Source organism: Lygodium microphyllum, chromosome 12 (assembly GCF_053477565.2).
Source record: "Lygodium microphyllum isolate KBCC chromosome 12, Lygodium_microphyllum_v1.1.10, whole genome shotgun sequence".
NCBI classification, from domain to species: Eukaryota; Viridiplantae; Streptophyta; class Polypodiopsida; order Schizaeales; family Lygodiaceae; genus Lygodium; species Lygodium microphyllum.
In genome coordinates this window covers 64,315,766-64,323,699 of record NC_141146.1, presented here as the reverse complement: position 1 = coordinate 64,323,699, position 7,934 = coordinate 64,315,766, and the positions used below count along the sequence as shown (strand labels likewise).

Sequence of the window (7,934 nt, the reverse complement as noted above, 5' to 3'; positions counted from 1 at the left end):
GTCTTTATTGATGATCTGAGAGCAGCCACTACAAAGAAGAGACAGCTGATTATTCTAAGAAAATGTTTCGAGCAGTGTAGACAGTTATGCAATGCTTTCAATCCAAGAAAGTGCATCTTTGGAGTGTCCTATGGATTACTATTGGGCCATGTATATAGTTTGGCTAGTATTGCAACTGATCCTAAAAAGATAAAGGTTATCCTCGCTATAAGTCCACCACGTACTCCTAAAAAAGTACATAGCTTTCTATCGTCACTCGAATATTATCCACGATTTATTAATGCACTAGCTGAGAGGACATTACCATTGATGAATCTATTGTCCTTTAACTGTCTGTTTGTTTGGAGTGATCCCTGTGAAGTATCCTTCGAGGATGTGAAGCAAGAATTGACAAAAGCATCAAACTTGAAAGCATCTGTAAAGAATGGGATTAGAGGGTCTTACATGGGGTTAACACGCGGTTAGCACATGCGAATACCCGGTTACAATGATGGGGTATTTAAGGTGTACAAGAACCTGATTAGGGTACCATTTTTTGATAAATACAAATCTGTCTCCTCACCTTCACCTTCAGCTCCCATGGCTTCCCCTCTCTCTCTCCCCTCTTTCTCTCTCTTTCTATCTCTTTTCCTGTCTTTCTCTCTCTTCTCCTAGTCTTTCTCTCTCCTCTAGTCTCTTCTTCTCTCTTTTGCAGTCTTCTTCCTTCTCTCTCTCTCTTTTAGGTCCCCTTTATTACAGTTGGTATCAGAGCTTAGTTCTTGATCCTTCCTTTCTCTCTCCTTTCCCTCAAATCTAGTCTCATTTTCCAACAATAAACCCTACTTTTCAAGTACACAGGGAGAGATGGCAGCTTTCTTGGAAGACACACGGGAGCTATGGTAGGAAGCTTGGCCAAATATGGAGGCAAGGAGACAAAAATGGCAGCTCATTTTCAACCGGTGATGAAGAAGGATGCTATGAAGTGGACCTGCAGGGAGATGAGCTTTCATCTGATGGTGTATTAACTTTAGATGCCGTATGCATAGAACTTCCTCTAGAGTCACGAACAGAACTACTGTGTATGGGCCCTGCCTCATTACCGTCAGTACAAAGCCCTTGTACATTGCCATGGGACCCTCTGCCTTCACTGTTTTGATGGCACAATCCAATGCACTTGAGTATGTATAGATCTGGCCAGGCTCCATTTTCATCTGACGACAGAAAGGATTTGATGATTTAAACGTACACTGTAATCCCTTTCAGATACTCTTTTTTGTTCAGAAACTCATTGTGGTTATGCAGTAGAATAGGTGTATTAGCCATGGGAGAGAACCCAAAACATGGAATGCCTTTCTCCCTCACAAAGCGGCTATTAGTGGTAGCAGGAAAAATCTCGGGCTCCCTCACTTCACCTCCAGCCCTCAAGACAACCTCTTTCAATAGGTGCCACCATGGATTTGACTCATTTGCAGTAGTGATGAGAGAGATACCCTGACTGGATAGTAACGACTTCTTCTGAGTGAACCTCTAAGACAAGTTCCTCCAGGCAGGTGCCCATTCATACTCCATCCTCGCATGCAAGGCTGCTAGATCAGCAAAAGGAGAGACTCCCATATCAAAGCCTTCCTCTGCTTCAGATGGTTGCATGTTCATGACAAATCCAGTGGGAGAAGGTGTGCCAGCCTTCACGTACACAGGATTGATGGATGTAACCTCTCCTTCTGCAGCATGGCCAGCCTTTACAAGGTCAAATTGCACCTGCCTGAAGCGGGTGACGGATTCGAAACTCTTCATCAGGTTTTCAAGGGCAATGTTATCATAAAGCTTGGATCCATGGCCTGGAGCTCCTGTTGCTTTGATGACGAACCACCAGGGCATTCGCTCACCATTGAAGACGTGGTAATGAGATCCAACCCAAGTTCATCAGCCTTCCTTTAGCCAAAACAATGATGCCAATCTTGGTCTCTGGGAACACCCAACAATCAGTTTGAGGCTTGATAGTGATTTTCTTTACACCAGGTGGTTGTTACAAAAATGTCAGTAGTTTCCACAACATCTTCCAAGGTTAAGACAGGAATACCTTCCATCAAGGCTTGCAATGCACACATTGGATCAACCTCTGTGACAATTACTCGAGCCCCTGCAGCCTTCATGGCAGCAGTACAGCCTTTGCCAACATCACCGTAACCACAGACAACTACAACTTTTCCAACAATCATTACATCAGTGGCCCTCATGAGTCCATCAGGCAGTGAGTGGCGGCACCCATACAGGTTGCCAAACTTACTCTTAGTCACTGAATCATTGTCATTAATGGCTGGAAAAAGCAAGGAACCATTGGCTTGCATCTGATACAAATGATGGACCCCAGTGGTGGTCTCTTCAGAGATACCAACCAACCTCTCCTTCATTCTGTGATACTTCTTAGGATCTTGTTGATACCATCCCGCAAAATAGAAAAGATGATTTGAAACTCTTGGCTGTCAGTAGAAGCTGGGTCTGGTAGTGTGCCATCTTTGGCATAAGCTTCCTCGACCTTCACACCTTCGTGGATCAGCAAAATAGCATCCCCACCATCATCGACAATCAAGTCTAGGCCACCACCAAGACCCCAGTCAAGACCTCTCTCAGTACACCACCAGTACTCCTGAAGGGTTTCACCTTTCCAAGTAAATACAGATGCACTATCTCGGGCAATAGCACGTGCTTGTACAGGTACACTATGTCCTGCAGCAGGTGGTTGTTGCTGGGCTGTTTGTATCTGTTGGGGGTACTGCTTGCTGCAACTGACTACCACCCTGCTACTGTTGCTGCTAGTAAAATTTAGCCTTCATCACTAGTTCTTCATTATTGCATCACGGAACATTGAAGGCCCCATACAACCACGGGCTACAAGAAGAAGGGCAACCACAAATTTCTTGGAGAGGGCAACCATTAACTCTTCCCCGAGCTTGAATAAGGTATGTCAATCGGTTCTTGGTCTCTCTTTTACATCCAATTGTTGAGCTCAACCACTTGATGAGAGTGATGCAAGAATTGTGTGCCTTCTTGAAGCTTGAGAGTGCCAATTGAATTCCCATCCCCATTCCACACTCTTGAAATGCATGCATGGCTGAATGCTCTTGCGTGCCTTCTTGAAGCTTGAGAGTGCCAATTGAATTCCCATCCCCATTCCACACTCTTGAAATGCATGCATGGCTGAATGCTCTTTAAATTTCTTTCCCCATTGATCAAGGTTTTACTCTAATCCTTAATCGTACTCTTGTCTTGATTCTTGACCGATAAGAAAGAAATTTGTAAGAAGGGTAAGTCATGCAATTAGTGAGTCACTGATTTGCAGAGGTAACCCCTTCCCCTATCCCATTTCCTTATTGGTTATGCATCTCATGAAAAGCCCAACTCTTCAATTGAAATTGCATAGCATGCTAATTTCTTAAATTAAAAATCCCTACCATGTATACATAGACCAGGCGAGTCGAGAGGAAAAGAGGGAACCTTGAAGCCCCCCCCCCCCCCCGATTAAGACCCTGAAAGGGTGCACAACCCGGCCCAAGGGGAACTTTGCCTACCTCCTGGTGATCCAAAGCCCAAAAATTTCTTCCAGGTGCAGGTACACTTGAATGAATAGCCCAAGCCCCGATCATTTACATTCCACAACCTTGTAGATGTATTGGTAATGAGATGTATCACCTGGGAATGTATGGTGGATGTATACAGTGATGGGCAGGGTATGCAGTCAAGAAATGGTCTCAGCAAGAGAACTATTGATGCAAATGATGTATGGCTCTATGTGGCATTGAGAACCACCATTGAGACCCCGGATGTCTTGGAATAAGCACCTCAACATCGGGATAATGTATGCTCATTGAAGGAGTTCTTGCAGGGTGTTGCAGACAGCCAGTCCCACACAATCGGCCCGCAAAAGTCAATTGCAGAAAAGCCTTCTTGTGTGAATGAGTGTGGACCCCATAGCTAGATTCGAAGAGGGCATCGTCCCCTTCGATCCGAACCAAGAATCTCCCCATTCTGCCCTACGATTTGGGAGATACACCCAATTTTGTGCTCAGAGATACTGTGGGACAGGCAGCAGTCCTATACAATCGGCCCACAAAAGTCAATTACAGCAAAGCCTTGATCATTGACTGTCAGAGATATTCTTACATAGCCTCTCTATGGAGGGGATCGAGAGCTTTAATTTGAATCAGAAATTTTGGCGATCGGAGCTTCCTAGCTCAAGATATTGCCATTTCTGTAACAGGGGGTCTAGTGGACTGCACTTAGGATGGCGGGCCACAAGGAAAAAGCAAAGGCCCACAAGGACTTCCAGCGTGAAATAAGGGACTCCCATGCCTCAATGAATGATCCTAGCTCAGCCCAAGAGGATCGTGAAGACATGTTTGAAGATGGTGCCCTCGAGATGGACCGCTTGGCTATGCTTAACCATACTCTATGCTAACATGAGACCCGTCATGCCGACCAGCATCGAGAGTTGGAACAACGCCATACGAAGATGGAAACCCACCAAGATCAGCGTCATTCCGAGATGATGGCCAAGATGGACTTCTCATCGAGCGCATGGGCGCCCTCATCCCCGCTATCGCACCCTCCTCGGCTCAGCCCAAGGAGCATGTTTCTCCCCGTGAGGCCAACCGCCCTCCTCCCTTGGAGACCGGGCGTAGCCCACAAGGTTTTGGTGGCACCCATGGCTTTCCCCATAGCACTTATGAGACAGGCAAGCCCTCCACTCGACATGATGAACCCATCCTTCCCTCCCCCCTTACGAACCCTTCAAGCCCATCCTTGGGACAGCAGCTCCCCCGTAATGGAAGCTATATGCATACTCATGGGAATGGCCAGCAAGGACCTAATGTAAATTTTGGGCAGCATGGAATACAAGGTGTACATGGGCAGCATGCACATGGCAATTTTGGGCAGCAAGGCCCCAATGTTCAGTTTGGTTTGCATGTATTGCATGGGCAGCATGGAAATTTTGGGCAACAAGGCCCTAATGCAGGTGCACATGAGTAGCATGGGAATTTTGGGCAACAAGGCCCTAATAATCAGTTTGGCCCACATGTAATGCATGGGCAATATGGCACCAATGTACATTTTGGTCAACAAGACATGTATGGGCATTCTCACGGACATTATGAGTACCAAGACCATTGGCATGGATTCAATGTGCAAAGGCAAGTGCATGCGTCTACTTATGGTCAACATGCATATGATGATCGAGAATATTTTGAGCAGCATGCATCTGATGACTATGTATGTTCTTATGAGCTACATTCTGGTCACATACATGGACAACCATCTAGACAGCACTATGTACATGGACAACATCATGCAAATGTATACGAGTATGTACATGGGGAGCAACATCATTATCAGCAACGGAGTACTCAACATCATCAGCCACTTGATCATTACTATAAGCAACATGCGCATCCTTATGAGCCACATGATACTTCTCAAGAACGATGCCATGATGGGAGCATCTCAATGCTACAGGCTCATGAGCAGGTGCCCCATCAACCCAAGGCCCTTAACTTTGAATGCCCAGTAGTAGCCACGCATGTGGAACTCGTGGACATGAAATATCTAGGGATTGATGCAGTGAATGCAATAGTGATTGCAGCCTCATTTGCTCCAGTTCGACTTAGCCTAGTGGTTCCCAATGAGTTTATGGACAAGTCAATGCATGCTACCGTATGGATCAGTAAGGATCTTGTGCCACCATCAACCACCATCAGTGCTTAAAGATGACACCATGAATTACTTCTATGATACAGCAGATGCATTGGATCACAATTATCCTTTTGACCCCAGTGGTAGTACGATGACCCATACTTGTATGGATGACCCTTGTGCTCTTGATGCTTATTATGCAGGTTATCCATTTGATCCCGGGGGTTGAAAAAAGCTCTATCTACATCAGCACTCCCCCGGTGCAGTCCCCTCACCTGGAGGCGTAACCTTGGCTGAAGGACAACTCGATTTGGGCATGTTTTGCAGTAGACAGCCATCTGTTTTCAAACAGTTTTGGGCCTGCATTAATTGCACCCATGCATGACCTACCTGGGCTGAAAGTACACTCAACGAGCTCCGTTTTGACATGTGGAACGTCTCATTTGGAGTTGCCCATGGCAAGTTATGATCAGTTTTCCACTGCAGGCCTGTTCGGGACAGCATGCTGTCCAGTGTTGTCCAGCCCTTCTTGTTTGGAATTGATGCCTATCCTTGTACTGAGTTACCTTCTTCCCTCATGCTCACACTGCATACATGCTTATAGGCCACCGTTCCACAAGATTTCACCCCCCACCCAGCCATACCAATACGTCCTCTTTTTGTTTTTGAGGCCAAAAACCTTCCGAGTCAGGATGGAATGTAAAGAATGGGATTAGAGGATCTTACATAGGGTTAACATGGGGTTAATACATGCGAATACCCGGTTACAATGATGAGGTATTTAAGGTGTATAAGGACCTGATTAGGATACCATTTTTTGATAAATACAAATCTATCTCCTCACCTTTACCTTCAGCTCCCATGGCTTCCCCTCTCTCTCTCTCCCCTCTTTCTCTTCTTCCTTCTCTCTCTCTCCAAGGTGATGGAATTCAAAGACCAGAGATGCCTGGGGCTCTTTCTACTGGAAATACGACGCCACAGAGACAACCTCCTACAAACCACGGAGGAAAGACAAGGAGCCACCAACCAATGCACACTCAACGAATTCTACCAAATACTAGCTACCCTCCCCACCACCGAGCCCCCACCAGCCCAACCGGCCTCCCGACCCCGGGGGACCACCTTAGAAATAGCCACACCAAGAGGCAAAGCTCGGCACCCACGCTAGCCCCCGTCCCCGCAGAAGACACGTGCCGAAGATACAAGGAATACTACACTGCCATCTAAGGGCCCTGCCCCGCCGCTTTAGTCTCTCCATGTTAGAGTGACCCATGCGGGACATCCTAGGATGAACACTCCAGGAGCAGTTCCACACCGCACTGGGAGTACCTCTAGATTGTATCTAGTCTAGATATCATTTTGTACCTACTCAATTTAGTTCAACATAGCATAAACGTTAGCCTCATTGGGACTTTTGAAATCTCCCAGACATTTTGTATGCAACATTTTGGTCTCGTAGGCCAACTTGGCCTGTTGTAGACATTAATATAACTTTCTTTCTTTATCCGATTGTGTTTGCTAGTCGTAAATTAGGAATGTCCAAGATTAATTATACCTGCAAGGAGAAACTGTGTTTTGGAATGGTCTTTGCAACGAAAAAAATTCAACCACTACATCCTGTATAAAAAGATAGTATTTTATATGAAGACAGAGGAGTTGAGGCTGTTGTTTAATAAGTTGCAATTGCCTGACCACCTAGCGAAGTGACTGATCACTTTCAGGAGTTTGATTATGAAATTAGGAGTAAGCCACCGAAGTTATAGGACATTGTTGAATGTCTTGTGGATTTCGGGGAGCCGAAGTAAGTCTTGGCTGAAGGTAGTGACCTTGAGGGTCTATTCAAAATTGATATGGCCTCCATTCCATCCTAGTATGCTGCCATAACACACTATCTATTCATAGAAGAAACTGGATTCACTTTGTCAAAAACTGAAAAGAGGAAATTTCCTAGAGGTGTCGCAATTGTATGTCTAGGTGACAACCAATATCGAGTATAAGATTCCTTTTTGCTATAGAATAGTGCGATATCTTGGGAAACTGATTAAGTGAGGAATATATACAGTCTCCTGGACCATTACGATTATATTATGAGAGGACTCTATTACGATTATATTATGAGAGGACTTTGTTACACTTATGCTCTATGTTGGAGAGGCACATCCTGGGTCCAATCCCCGAGGTGGAGGAGAGCCGTAGGAGCCAACACTCTACTAGGGGAAGCTCTTTGTATATGTGAATCAAGGTGTTGATCACCTGTATGTGTGGGA

General features: G+C 45.6%; 2 pseudogenes; both read right to left on the bottom strand.

The window, feature by feature from the left end:
- Window positions 1-954: 954 nt before the first annotated feature.
- On the bottom strand, window positions 955-1,896 carry LOC148027855 (uncharacterized; annotated as a pseudogene).
- A 1-nt stretch (window position 1,897) lies between these two features.
- LOC148027854 (adenosylhomocysteinase 1 pseudogene) lies at window positions 1,898-6,046 on the bottom strand (annotated as a pseudogene).
- Window positions 6,047-7,934: the final 1,888 nt, after the last annotated feature.